Source organism: Urocampus carinirostris, chromosome 4, assembly GCF_059441175.1.
Source record: "Urocampus carinirostris isolate Australia breed hairy pipefish chromosome 4, RoL_Ucar_1.0, whole genome shotgun sequence".
In the NCBI taxonomy this organism is placed as follows: domain Eukaryota; kingdom Metazoa; phylum Chordata; class Actinopteri; order Syngnathiformes; family Syngnathidae; genus Urocampus; species Urocampus carinirostris.
In genome coordinates this window covers 22,734,090-22,749,719 of record NC_142352.1, presented here as the reverse complement: position 1 = coordinate 22,749,719, position 15,630 = coordinate 22,734,090, and the positions used below count along the sequence as shown (strand labels likewise).

The 15,630-nt window shown below is 41.4% G+C and overlaps 1 protein-coding gene across 2 annotated transcripts in view; it reads right to left on the bottom strand.

Moving 5' to 3' along the window:
• chd9 (chromodomain helicase DNA binding protein 9) overlaps window positions 1-10,447 on the bottom strand; it is a 109,749-nt gene extending 99,302 nt beyond the window's left edge. For both annotated transcript variants that reach the window (XM_088333915.1, XM_088333916.1), the window contains exon 1: window positions 9,989-10,447. The gene's annotated coding sequence lies outside the window, so the exon portion shown is untranslated. The remainder of the gene's footprint in view (window positions 1-9,988) is intronic.
• Window positions 10,448-15,630: the final 5,183 nt, after the last annotated feature.

Genomic DNA, 15,630 nt, shown 5'->3' with positions numbered 1-15,630 from the left:
TGGGACCTCAGGAGCTGTCCCTTGAAGGGGGGTTCTGTCATGTCCTGCACGGTTGTCATGGCGCCCAGCTGGCCCCGCCCCTTAACACCGGTTGTGACGCATTTGACTGATTGCTCTTGGAGTACTTAAGCGCGCTCCTTTGTACTGTGCGTTGCTGGAACGTTTGTTAAACCTGGTTAAACTTCGTGAGACTTCATCCTTCCCCCAATAAATTGTGAGTACATCTACGCGAGTGGGTCCTTTTTTCCTGTTTCCCGCTCCGCTTCGTGACACATCTGTTCTCTCTTAAGAGCGAAGTTTTTGCTTTATGCAGTCAGACAAGTTCAACCTGCACTTAATCAGTTAGCCTGGATTTCTTTATCCCACTTTAGTGCAATAACCGGCAGGGCAACTCTGCGCAAACTCACTGCAACATACTCTGGTTGCTATTGTAATGTCGACACATAGAGATCCGCGCGCCAAGAAAATATAAATACAAACTCGAATAGATCAATAAAAAGTGTTGGTGCTGTAGTTCTCGATGTATGGATTTTCCATAACTGCAATCATCGATCTTAGCGATTGGCATCCTTCTATATTTTTTTACAATCCGATCTATGTTTCATGACGTAGGGCCTGCAGTTGACCACTCTGATTGGCTAGAAACACAAACTTTTGGCTGAATTCATCTGTTGCTGTATCGTCCATGGAGGGTAATCCTCACTTTTATCTCAAAGACAACTACTCCCGCCTGCGAATATGCACTGTCTCAAATGCCCAGTTCAATCTCTGCAAAATCTCCCATCCTTAAAACATTTTCTCCTTTGATCTACACAATTCACATAGGTGACCCTTTTTTCTTCAAAATGGGGAATTTCTCCTAAGAGATTCCCATGCTTGAATTTGGCTGTTATAAAACATGCAGTTTCAGCAAAATCCTGCCCGAGCTTGGTTCTGTCAAAAAAAGTACCAAAGTTTTGCAGAATTTAGTATTTAAGAAATGTGGATACATTTGAATACCAAATCTTTTAATTTCCTACATTGTTATAATATTTATCAACTAAATTAACATTTTGCTGAATCTCCATAAGAAATAAGCAGCAGTAGTGTCAACATCAACAGAGATACCGTAAGTCAGTCATGTTTCTTACTATTTCCTTGTTGACATCATTCAAAGTGCAATTAAAATAGAGAAATGGGCTACCAAAGCGGTAAGTGACACAAAACAAAGCCGTATAAAAGTTATTCTTTCAATTGATTTGTCAACATTATTCTGAGTACGGATAAAAATAAAATGGGTAATGTACTGGTACACTCACACTTTACAGGGAAGACATTTATTCACTCACAAATTACCACTACGCTACAGACAGTGGGGCAAATACGTATTTAGTCAACCAATATTTGTGCAAGCTCTCCCACTTCAGAATAATAGAGATGCCTGTAAATGTCATGATGGGTAAACCTCAACCACGAAAAATAGAAGGTGGAAGAAAAAAAAAGGAAAATCACATTGTTTGATTTTTAAAGAATGTATTTGAAAATCATGGTGGTAAATAAGTATTTGGTCAATACTAAAAGTTCATCTAAATACTTTTTTGTATACCCTTTTTTGGCAATAACAGAGGCCAAACGTTATCTGCAACTCTTCACACGCTTTTCACACAATGTCGCTGGCATTTTGGCCCATTCCCCCAAGCAGATTTCCTCTAGAACTGTGATGTTTTGGGGCAATACTGACTTTCCACTCCCTCCACAAATGTTCACTCCAGGACCTTGAAATGCTTCGTACAAAGCCACTCCTTTGTTTCCCTTGGTTGTCTGTTTGGGATCATTGTCATGCTAAACGACCCAGCCATGTGTCATATTTAATTCCAATGCTTTACACATATCAGTTGTCCTGGTCCCATTGCAGAAAAACAGTGCCCAAAATGATGTTTCCACCCCAATGCTTCACAGTGGGTATGGTGTTCTTTGATGCAAATGAGTAACCTTTCTCCCCCAAACACAAGAACCCGTGTTTCTACCAAAAAGTTCAACTTTGGTTTCATCTGACTGACATTTTCTCTCATTCATCTTCTGGATCACCCAAATACTTTCTAGCAAACCACAGATGGGCCTGGACGTGTACTGGCTTCAGCAGGGGGACATGTCTGGCAAAGCAGGATTTGTGTCCCTGGTCGTGCATTGTTACTGATAGTACCCTTTGTTACTGTGGTCGCAGCTCTCTGTAGGTCATTCACTACACATGCTACATTTGCAGCAGAGTGCCCAGTTTGAAGTGAGAGAAAAAGTGTGATTGCATCACTTCTGGATAAATTACATTAGCGCAAAAGTAGATTTAAGAATTGGATTGCATTTCCAAACTACACTACTGTTGCGAGTTTTGTTGCAAACCAGGAGACAATAAAGCGGTGGAAACCGTTCATAGATAGTAACTACATGAAGGAGTCATTAATTAAAACACCCATTTGCAGACTTCAAGAAAAATAGAGAAATAATACAGAAAATGAAAGACACGCCTCGCTCCACTAAATAGTGAAGGTAAAGACCGTTAAAATGGCAAGCAACATCCCCGTACAGCAAATCAAGGACATTTTGCGCCAGAATACGCAATTACCTTTGATGAGTCTTGTGATGTGATCGATTTCTTTATTGCATATCTTGAACTTTGTCAAAAGAATAAAACGTACTGTAATGCATTGATATTGTAATAAAGTTAGACTTGAGGCTGTATCCTGCAAAAGAGGAGTGACGGGTTGCATCATTATCCATAGGATGCGCTGCATCCAACTTAGTCATTTTGATAGTGGGTTAACATAGTTAATATAGTTAATATAGATACACACATCCTATGTCACATTTATTATGAGCCGTATAAAAGGCTTGTGACTTTTTGGGGATCCGGACAAATCTGTTTTTGTTATTTTGGTCCAATATGGCTCTTTAAGCATTTTTTGAGGACACAATTATGATGACGACACTAGCTGCTGTATCAGTGTCTATAGCTTATAAGGATGTGCTTGTGATGGTAGCCGACACTGGTATCTGCCTTCTCCTAAGGGCCATCAAACAATCAGGAATTTGAAATAAAAGAAATTGACACATATCGCTTCTACATTTTACACTGGTATGGATGCTGATTTGCGGTCGCCGTTCTAAAGCATTGTGATCTTTAAAATATACTCGCACTAGCTAAAAAACATTAAGTTAATTGACTGCTTTGTTTTATAAATTACTCATCAATAAAAATATGGCAAAGGGTTTAAAAGCACTGAATTAGATGATGCTTTAGTAGAAAAGCTGTACAGAATTTGGAACTGTTTTACTCCATGCCGACATCTCTTGGCTTTTGTCTTAACAGCATTTGTCAGCTCATTAATAATGCCCATGAAAGTATGTGCATTTCTTTGACACACTCTTGTTTTTTCATTTTTCTTATGATTTGGGTTGGTTATTGGACTGTACTTGAAGGAGGCCTCTTCTTACTTTCGCTATTTTCATGATATACTAACAAATAGAAACAAAAAAAAAACCTGCAGGGGTGAGTATGACATCACTTTCCGGTACTCCCCCGACACCTCATTCCTCCTACTTAATGTGTGCTGCCCCGAACAGTTTTGCTAAAAGTATAGTAAAAGCAGATAAGTGCACATAATAGAGAAAATATTTAACTTACACATTTTTAAGGACACTTAAAACGATGCAACCCACCAATAGCTTAAAGAGAATTATGATATGTTATTGTATTATGTTATTGGATACCATAAATTCTGGACTATAAACTGCAACTTTTGTCACAAGCTTTAAACCCTGCGACTTATGCAATGAAGCGGTTAATCCATGCCAGGGGCGCCCGAGCAGTAAGAGTGATACAGGTGCAATATATGTGTCGAGAAAGACCAAAGTTTAATAATAACTTTGCGCTTTGTGCATAAATAAAATAAGCAAGAACAGACCCCCATCTAACTTCCATATTGGGAATAATTCTAAGACTCTATTTCTAATCTGAAATAATGTGGCAAAACAAACTGATTTCAAGAAGCAACATTCAACCAAGCAGAAATGTCTATTCATTCGTCAGCATTATCGTGTGTTTTGGAGTAAATATTTTACATGGTTGGATTCTATGGATTTTCCTGGATGATATTCAGAAAAATTGAAGACGGCCAGGGGTCATAACCGTGAGTAACGCCGGCTTTATAGTTTTCAGGGATCTTGTTTTAGACTGATCTGATGAGTATATTTTGAAATCATATCTTGAATCCCAAGAGTTTAAGCTTTCCAATGATATGTGTGGCATGACATATTTCAGTGACTGGTGACATCGTACAGACACGTACTTGTTTATCAAAACCCCAGCGGCCCGCCGGCAGGCCATTCAACGTTAAGGGATAAATTCAAGTCATGTTTATAAGGTACCGTATATTATTAAAACTCTTTCCGTGTACTATCTTTATTGTTTTTTTGCTTTCTTTTTATTGTGGGCGGCAGTAGCCCAGGAGGTAAAGCGCTCGTCTTGGGATCAAGGGATCCCAGTTCGAATCCCGGCTTGTCCGTGTTACATGTTGAAGTGTCCTTGGGTAAGACACTGAACCCCTAATACCCCCAATAAGCAAGTTAGCGTCTTACATGCCTGCAATACAAGGCTGCTATTGGGAACTGTAAAGCGCTTTGGGAAGTCATTGACTTGAAAAGCGCTATATAAATGCAAATCATTTCATTTAATTTTCATTTGTGAATATCTCATGTTTCAATGTGGGCAGTTGCATCTTATGTACTGTATGTACAAAATGTTTTTTCCTTTAAAAATGTACTGTGTGCGGCTTATAATCAGGTGCGCTCTATAGTCCAGAATTTAGGGTATATTTCAACGTTTGGTAAGAATATCGTTTTGCAATGTCAGAAAATGATCAAACAATGTCAAAAGTTTTGAAAAGAACAAACTCAGCTCTTCAATTCAAGTGGTCATAAAATTGTGAAGTGGTCAAACCAAGCTGATGTTGAAAAAGCTTCTCACAGCAGTGATCATTGGAGGCGTCAATGCCCAATTTTGAAACGCATACATATCAATGCTTTCTCAGCAGTGACACAAAATCTACAGTCATTCTATGTGATGATGAATTGCAAAAATCATGTGAAAAAAAATTGGATTTGAGAGGAAGGAAAAAAAACACTGTTATTACCACAAAAGTGCATATAGACAGATACACTTTTTTTTCCTTCCACTCATTTAGGTTTTAGATCAGGGGATGCTGTAATAATAGTCTGTAGTTTGCTGTGGTCTGTGCAGCCCTTTGAGGCTCTTTGTGATTACAAATAAACATAAAGAAATACAAAAAAAGAGTTTAAGCGGAAACAACATAAAATCGAAGTACTAGGCTAGGCCTCGTAAAGATGAGAAAATTCTTCACAATAGTCTTTAACACAAAACCAGACTGGATGTCAGCTCTTTAACACCTTTACTGCCTTACGGCCCAGATCCGGCCCATGGGCTGTATGTTTGATATATTTGTTTTACAGCATGCTGGTTGTGACTCTAGCTATGATAAACATTGCATTTGCCTAATGTAGTTTTTCAGCAGTATTGGCATATTTACTTGTATTAATTATTTTATTTGAATGGCAACATTTTTATCTTCATTACGATTTTTGAGAAGGGACTGCACAATACACAAAGAGGTAAGTATTAGTTTCAGGAGCGAGCAGCAGCAAGTCAACTGCAGGAGAGAGAGTGGGAAAGGTGAGAGGAGAGAGAGTGGGAAAGGTGAGATGGCACAACATTCATTTGGACAGGTAACTAAAATTAGTTTTACCTGGTTATATCAGTATCAGAAATTATTTTCCCCCCATTTTATTAACACTCCACTTATTGAAACATGAATATTTTGTTTGTTTGTTTGTTTGTACATGATTCAATTGTTTGTTTGTTTGTACATGATTCAAATTGAATCTTTTCTTCCGGCGCCGTCACGAATGGCAGCCACTCCAGCAGCTCCCGTGTTATTTTCGATTGTTCTCGATTGTTCTCAGCTCAGGGATGCTGCTGGAAATGTGAATTTCCCTTCGGGGATGAACAAAGTATCTATCTATCTATCTATCTATCTATCTATAACTTGACTACTTATAGTAATTTTTTTCAAGAGAAAGAAAAACATTGTTGTTCCCCCATAATTGCATTATATATATATATATATATATATATATATATATATATATATATAAACACATATAAATATAAACACATATAAATATAAATATATATACATATATATGAATACATATAAATATAAATATATATACAGACAGATAGATAGGTATTTTACATGAAAGCAACCATTCAATGTTGACAAATTTAAAAAAAAAAAAACATGAAACGATTCTTGAATTAGCCGTACGGAATTTGGAACTTTTTCTCCCACTGCCGTCATGTCCTGGCGTGTGTCATCATTGCATGCCTCAATCAGCTCGTTCATGATGGGCATGCAACTATGTGATGTTTTCAGATGCGCTCAAAAAACTCTTTTTAAGGATTTGGGTTGGTGGTTGGACTGTACTTGTAGCAGGCCTTTTCTTAAATTTACCTTTTTCATGCTACGCTAACAAATATAAACAACCGGCAACCTCTTTGAATTATTTGAGTTGGGCATTGTTAAAAGAGAATATATGTTTAACTTTCAACTTTTTTTTATGGACACCGCAAACAACGCACCCTACCTCCAAATGTACCATTGAGAGATTATTTAGATGATGAACAAACAAAACTTACTTCGGAGGCAAGTTTTTTCACATGACATCGCCAGTATTCAATATTTTACATTAGAGTGCGAAAGCTTGGCTCTATTAGAAGACGTCCTGTCCCATTAAATAAAACGAAAGCAGAATTACTGAACTTTATAGAGTGAGCTCTAGTGCATAGATTCTATTGTACATTACAATAACGTACAAGCAATATCGAGGTAATGTGTTTGGATTTAAATGTATTTTTTAACAGACGGATGCAATATACTTAATGAACAAGAACAAACTTTAAAGGTAAATATTTTTGTTCCACATGACACATCTGTTATCTGATATTTTACATTTGAGCGCCCTAGGGTTTACTCTACTGAAAGACGTCACGTCCTATTTGATTAAACTACGCAATAAGTTCACATTTGTACCTAAATGCTATTAGTTAAAACTAAGACAGAACTTTACATCCATACCTCAATTTCAGTTGAAGTATGTCATAATCTCCTGTGCATAGAGTCTATTGCAGATAAATCTACTCCATTCCAGGATAGGATAGAATGAAATAGAATAGAATAGAATGTATTGTCATTGATGAAAACGTAGTGAACATTGTTCACAAGAATAAACGTGACACTCCCGGATCGACAACGTGTAATGAAGGGCTTTAAAGAAAAGTTATGGGGAAAAAGTATTGGGATAGGCAATATTTACAAGGTAGTGTTTGTTGACTAGCCAAAGGTGTAAGTGCATTAAAAAAAATAGTGCAATGAAAATAATGCAATTGCATTTAGCAGCAACATTGTGTAATAATAAGAGTAAAAAAAACTGTTTACGTTATTAAAATAATGCAGATTTAAAAAAAAAAGCAAAAATGTGAACTAGCACATAAATATGTGCATTTTTAAATATCTGTGGGTTGCATATATTTTACATGAGCCTTACTTAGAAGCTGACATAATTGTGTGCTAAGAGTCTGGTAGGCCACCAGGGTTTATTTTGTCCCACCAGGGTCTCAAAAACTTGTATTATCAAAAAATACGGTATATCTAAAAATACCTTATTTAATAGTGTACAAAGCACACTGTATCTCGCACACCCTTAATATAAAAAAAAAAATGGTATAAACGCTTGTCTAACTTTCAGCTCGAACCTTGCTGTTGGATGCAACAGGAATCAAACCCGGGTCGTAGCGGAGAAAGCACTGAATTATCTCCGATGTGCCTAAAGCGATATAGATGAATTATGAAAAGGCAGTCCATTTCACCTCATCACACTTTTAGTCACGGTACCAGAGACGAATATTAATTTTGTTGTGGGTTTCAGATGTTATAATGACAATAAATCTATCCATCCATCCGTTATCTGTACCGCTTATCCTCAGTAGGGTCGCGGGGGCGGGAGCCCATCCCAGCTGTCTTCGGGCAGTGGGCAGGGGACACCCTGAACTGGTTGCCAGCCAGTCACAGGGCACATAGGGACAGACAATTCGCCCGCTCAGCCACACCTAGGGACAATTTGAACCGGCCAATTAACCTGACATGCACGATTTTGGAATGTGGGAGGAAACCGGAGTGCCCGGAGGAAACCCACGCAAGCACGGGGAGAACAAGCAAACGCCACACAGGAGGTTTGAACTCACGACCTCAGAACTGTGCCCCACACGCGCTAGCCACTGCGCCGCCGTGCTGCCCATAATGACAATAAATTTGACACTTAAAATGCTTAGAAAAGAGAATGGACTAGAGGGAAAACACATTTTCTTCCAGGGGACCATTCCCCTGGACCGCCCTAGACAGTCCACCCACCAGGGTCTCACAAAACTCTATGGGAAACACAGCATACAATGTTCTCACAACATTGATATCAATGACAATAAAGAAAACTCAATTCAAAAGATATTAGATATTAGGGCGGCATATGTGTTATATGTCGAAGTGTCCTTGGGCAAGACACTGAATCCATAATGCCCCCAATGAGCAGGTAGGCGCCTTGCATGGCTGACACCCTATTGGTGTGTGAATGGGTAAGTGTGAAGCACATTGTAAAGCACTTTGGGAGGTCTTCATTGACTTGAAAAGCACTATATAAATGCAGACCATTTATATTACAAGGGCTCTTCCCACCACAGCCACCACCTCTGTGACCTGTTGCCCTCTGGTTGGTGTTCAAGGCCCCTTAAAACAAGGACTAACACGCTCAGAGTCAGTTAATGCCCAGGGCCATCACCACCCTATACCAGGCCACTAAAACTCAATATACATATTGACACTTATTTGGGATGTTTTTTGTTCTTGCTGCTCAATGTTATTGCAATAATTTTCAGTGCACTACTGTTATGCTAGATTTTTCTTTCAGGGGCGGCATTAGCTCAGAAGGTAGAGCGCTTGTCTTGGTATCAAGAGGTTTCCCAGCTCCTCAGTGTTATATGTGGAAGACACGGAATCCCTAATGCACCCAATAAGCAGGTAGGCATCTTGCATGGCTGACTCCCTATTGGTGTGTGAGTGTTTGTGTGAATGGGTAAGTGTGAAGCACATTGTAAAGCGCTATGGAAGGTCTTCATTGACTTGAAAAGGGCTATATATAAATGCAGAGCATTTACCATTTCATTGCAATTTGTAATATAACTTAAACCAGTCTCTAAGAACTAATTTGGTATTGTTTTTGCCCATTTGTCCTGACATTCTTTTATCTTGTTTTTTTTTCTTTTAAAGGCTTTATTACATGTCTGATCTCGTTGCATATAATGTTTCACAACATTGATATCAACGACAATAAATGCAATTCAAATCAATATTCCGTCACTTTTAGCCATGTTGAGTCGCAGCATCCTCAAAGCCACCATTAGCTCATACAAAGCTTTTATTCCTTATAATAGCCCAGTGACTTCCACTGTAATAGCTCAAAAAGTGAAGATGATTATTTTTTACTCATGTGGCGGAGAGATAACGGGGGTTCATGGGCGAAACGGTAAAAGGGGGGAGACTCAACTCCGATGGCGTCCGAGACGACCACCACGCCGGGCGTTATTTCCGGGGGTTGAGTTTCAATTTCAAACACGCACTGTTAAGCCCACGGACCAAAAGGGCACCAGCCGATGTCAGTTCGGGACTTCGGGTAGCAAGAGGAAGAAATGGGGATAACTTGCGCACAAAGTCCCGTTTGTCTTGTTAGCAAAGTGCGTGGAACAAGTGCGAAGCGACGACACGTTTTGACAGCTTCCGCAGCGCATCAAAGACAAGAGAGTGTCAGTTAGAAGGCAGCGACGGCTTACCCGAAAACGAAGCCGGCGAAAGCGACACCGAAACCCGGGCGCGCGCGGGTGTCTTTAAAGGGAAGTTGACCTCCTCCGCGGGGCGACAGCTGCTGCTGCTCCAAGCCCCAAAAGCTGAGCCAAGCCCGGCCAGCGCCTCCTCCTCCACCGCCTCCGCCACCTCCGCGGGTGCTCCTGGCTTGCTTCTGTGTTGCTGCTGACGTGACTGCCGATAAGGGTATATTTGCATATTAGTGACCTCCTCCCTGATTGGACGTCTGGGTGTTCGTTTCAATTTCTCCCCGGAGAAATGTCATTTAAGAAAAACTTTAAAGTTTTTTTTATCTATTTTATTTCTCTTTAAAGTCTGTCCTCCAGTTGGGACAGAGCGAGTTGCTACGGTGCCGCCCACACTTGGAGAGCGGCTGATTTGATCCGGCCGCCGCCGGGCCAAAGTCCCCGTGTGTTGTGTTGTCGTGACACAGTGCATAAGATGGCCGCGTCGGAAGGCAAAGAAGCCAATCCGGAGAGCTTTTACTTTGGCACATGGACTACAAGTCAGTCTTCTCAGGCGAGAGAACATGTCAGGGGCCCTGGAGATAAGCTCCACCACTGCGAAACCACACTGACCCCTTGCGCCTGACTTTTAGCATGACACGTTGTTTGTGACGTCACCCAAAGGCAACACGAGACATGAAAAATAATTTACAAAGCAAAGTGCGGAGGACTGATTCTATCACAAGTAAAAATGGTAAATGGTAAATGGTCTGCTTCTATATAGCACTTTTCAAGTCAATGAAGACCTCCCAAAGCGCTTTACAATGTGCTTCACACTTACCCATTCACACACACACTCACACACCAATAGCGGCCATGCAGCCATGCAAGGCGGACCTGCATATTGGGGTCATTAGGGATTCGGTGTCTTGCCCAAGGACACTTCGACATATAACATAAATGTATAAATAAATAAATAGTGTACTCAAAAATCAGTGGCAAGCCACGAAGCCCTGCTAGGCCTTCTCTGCTGGCCCCAAAAATGTTTGAATTATCCATCCAACCATTTTCTGTACCACTTATCCTCCCACGAGCCAAGAAGATATCCGCAGGTATGAGAGCGTTCTCCATTCGGGCCCTGGTGTTGTGAAATGCTCTGCCACCTGAGAGTCGATCTGCAACCTCAGTAGAACTGTTTCAATCCAGGCTTAAATCTCACTTCTTTTCTATAGTTTTTGAATTACCTATATTTCCTTTTGATGATTTCTTTGTATTAATTGTTATTACAACATCCATTGCAACCTGGTCATCCTGGCAGGGGGATTGCCTCATGTGTGGCCCCTTCACAAGGTTTCTTCATTTTCTTCATGTTGAGGTTTATGAGTTTTTCCTTGCCATTATGTAGGTTTTAGATCAGGGATCATGTAATAAGTCTGTAGTTTTCAATAATCTGTGGTCTGTGCAGCCCTTTGAGACTTCTTGTGATTAAGAGCAATACAAATAAACATGACTTGACTTGACTAACCAGGGTTCAGATTCAGATTCAGATTCAGATCTACTTTATTGTCATTCTAGTACACGTGTATACAGAACGAAATGTCGATGGATCTGACTCCCACAGTTTCCCTCAGTGTCCTTCAGTGTACAGATATAAATAAAGCTGTATTGTGTTATTTACCATAGTGCCGATAGTGCAAGAAGAGACGCTAACCAGATGTGCAAGATGGGCAGTCAGGTTAACAAGTCAGGTACACAGTACCATTATATTGTAAACAATAACACTGTAAGTGATAACACTGTAAGTAACAATAGTGCAGAGATCAAATGTGCAAGGAGTGGCAAGCTATAAAAAAACTGCCACTAGTGCAAAAGTCAAATTAGCAGCCGTTTAGATTTAAGTTAACTATATGTTAGATTGACCATTTAACAGTCTAATGGCCAGGGGGACTAGACTATTGCGGAGCCTGGTGGTCCTGCACCGCACACTGCAGTACCTCTTCCCAGAGGCTAGCAGAGTGAATAGTCCATGATGGGGGTGAGAGGGGTCCCCGGTAATGTTCTTAGCATGGGATAAGCAGCGCTTCTGGCCAATGTCCTGAATGGAGGGAAGTGTAGTCCCGATTATTTTCTCCGCTGTCCTCGTTACCCTCCTCACACTACCCCAGTCGGTAGCGCTGCAGCCTCCACACCACACAGAGATACAGCTGGTCAGGATACTCTCTATGGTGCCCCTGTAGAATGTGATGAGGGATGGTGGGGGCAGGTGGGCTCTCCTCATCCTCCGCAGGAAGTACAGGCGCTGCTGTGCCCTCTTAACCAGAGATGCAGTGTTCACGGACCAGGTGAGTTTGTTTGTGATGTGCACCCCTAGGAACTTGATACTGCTGACAACCTCCACAGCCTTGTTGTTGATGCAAAGTGGGGCATGGTTGGGCTGGTTTTTCCTAAAGTCGACAATGATCTCTTTAGTCTTGTCAACATTCAGGACCAGGCTGTTGTCCTTGCACCAGCCCACCAACTGCTCCACTTCCTCTCTGTAGGCCAGGTCGTTGTCATCCCTGATGAGGCCCACCACCGTTGTGTCGTCAGCATACTTCACGATGTGGTTTGTGGCGGACCTAGGGACGCAGTCGTGTGTCATCAAGGTGAACAGCAAGGGGCTTAGGACGCAGCCTTGGGGGGAGCCCGTGCTGAGGTAGATGACATCTGAACTGTTCTGACCTATCCGCACAGATTGGGGTCTGTCACAGAGGAAGTCCAGCAGCCAGTTCCGCAGGGGGGTGTTGAAACCCAGAAGCCCCATTTTGTCTACCAGATGTTGTGGGATGATGGTGTTGAATGCTGAACTGAAGTCCAGGAACAGCATCCGCACATGGGTGTTCTTCTCCTCTAGGTGTGTCAGGCTCAGGTGAAGCGCAGAGGAGATGGCATCCCTGGTGGAGCGGTTTGTCCTGTAGGCAAACTGAAAGGGGTCGAATGAAGAGGGGAGACTGGAGGTGATGTGCTCTTTAACCAGTCTCTCGAAGCACTTCATTATGATAGGAGTCAGTGCAACGGGCCGGTAATCGTTGAGTGATAAGATCTGGGTTTTCTTTGGCACTGGGATGATGTTGGCAAATTTGAAGCATGATGGTACTTTGGCTTGGTCTAGCGAGGTGTTGAAAATGTCTGTTGCGGCCATACTGGAGCCTATCCTAGGCACCCTCAGGCATTGGGCAGGAGACACCCTGAACTGGTCACAGGGCACACAGAGACAGAAAACTCACTCAAGTATTTACATCTAGGGACAATTTTTGAAATGTGGGAGGACACCGGAGTGCCCGGAGGAAACTCAGGCAAGCAGGGGGAGAACATGCAAACTCAGCACAGGAAAGATGGGAACTAGATTTGAACCCATGACCTTAGAACTGTTCCGGGGAAGCGCTAAAAACTCAGCCGCTGTGTCGCCCTATCTGAATCATGTGATGTTATTTTTATTTTGTCCATCAATACTTATTGAAAAAACTTCCAAATAGTCTTGTCAGATTCCTTTCATTGCTTCTACTTGGTTGTCATGCTTCCAAATGTGTGCTTTCATATTCAAGCATTTAATAATAATAATAATAATAATTTCCTTGTATTGTCATTCTGTGTAACAATGTACACAGAACGAAATGTCGATTGCACCTGACCCGTTGTAGCGAGCCGATGCAACCAATCACATTTCAACCATTAGTTGTTGCTAGGCTCCGGTATCTAACCAGAGGCCTTTAAAAAATCCTGAAGGCCATGTCCTATAATATCAGTCATCGAGAAAGCTCTTGGTTTAGCCGATCAGATTCTGAGTTGCCGTCTGAACCCCAGCTAGCTGGCGCTGAGAAACATCACCAGTTTCACAAACTATGATTGGCTAGCTTTGGGATGGTAATTCACAAAAGCTATCTCGCCAACAACTGTTAGATTGAAGAGAAGAGATGCACAAGGAAATTCAGTATATTGTGTTGATTCTATAGCGGGAGGTTGGTCAACTCGGGTGTAAGCAAGCCTTTTGCAAGAAGGAATACGGTTTTGTCTGCCACTTTCAGCCTAGCGGTTAGATCTTAACCCTGAGCCCAAGCCCAACACGAATTTAAAGCGAGGACTTTTTTAAAATTATCCACCCATCATTGTTCATTGTCCCTGTTTGTACAGTCTTGTTTGAATTTGATTTCGTTACAAAAGGCAGGCTTTTCGTGTTGCTCGTACGCGGGGCTCTTCGCGTCCCTTTCCTCCTCTCACACATAAATAAATCACATAATAACTAAACATAAACATATTCATCTATGAATGCATTTTGTCATTTATTTTGTTGTCTTATTCTGTGGTCGTTGTATTTTGTCTTCATTTTAATTTGTCACAACAACATTTTATTGAAATGAGGGGGCGTTTAAATCTGGCTGAGCTTTTTACCCATTGGTTATCATCTATGATCCGCCCCCATATTTTAACAAGATTTTTTTTGTGACAAGGTGGGTTGTAGGGGGACCATTTCTTGTGGTGTGTCTTGAGCAAGTACAGCCTGGTGGCGCTCATCCCTCTCTGGGTCAACAAATATTTCCACCCGGTCTCGAACCAGCGACCTTTCGAATGTTAGGCGAATGTGCTGACCACAACGACAAAATACAACTAAAGTACGAAAAGCCTTTAGCTGGTACAAAATGCTGCAGCGAGGCTTTTAACTAAGACAAGAAAGTTTGATCACATTACCCCGATTTTAGCTAACCTGCACTGGCTACCTGTTAGGGTAAGATGTGATTTTAAGGTTCTCTTGGTATTATACAAAATCATGCATGGACTTGCTCCCTCATCTTTCAGATTTATTTTCCCCTATGTGTGTACTGAAAAAGCTAGTCTACTAGTGATCCCAAGAGCATAGAGATCTGCAGGTTCGAGAGCGTTCTCCATTCGGGCCCCGGTGCTTTGGAATGCTCTTCCCCCTGAGATTCGATCTGCAACCTGTGGAAATGTTTAAATCTATGCTTACAACACACTTCTTCTCTATAGCATATAAATAATTTACATTTTATGTTGATAATATGTGTATTATTTGCTCTCATGTAGGTTTTAGATGAGGGGATTGTGTCATAAAAGTCTGTAATAATAGTTTGCAATAATCTTTGATCCCGTGCAGCTCTTTGAGACTCTTTGTGATTAAGGGCTATACAAATAAACATGACTTGACTTGAAAGGACACACAGTGACAATGGAGACAATGTTGGCACCAAAAAAGTTAACGACTCTTGGGGGCCCTCTGGTGGTTGTGGGGCCCTAAGCAGCCGTTTAGCCCGCTTATGCCTTTGGCCGCGTCAGCTCCGTGAATAACCTTTCATATGACTGGAGAGTGCAACCTCCCATTGAGAAGAGTTGAATCTCTTTTTTGCATACTTTGCTGCATGCAGCAAGGGGATTTGTTCCACATTTTGGCCATATTTTATATTTTCCGGGCAGCATGGCGGTGCAGTGGTCAGCACGTGTGTGGCACCGTTCTGAGGTCAGGAGATTGAACCTCGTGTGTGGAGTTTGCATGTTCTCCCCGTGCTGAAGTGGATTTCCTCCGGGCACTTCGGTTTCCACCTCCATCCCAAAAACAAGCATGGCAAATTAATTGGCAGGTACAAATTGTCCCTAGGTGTGAATGAAGGAGCGAA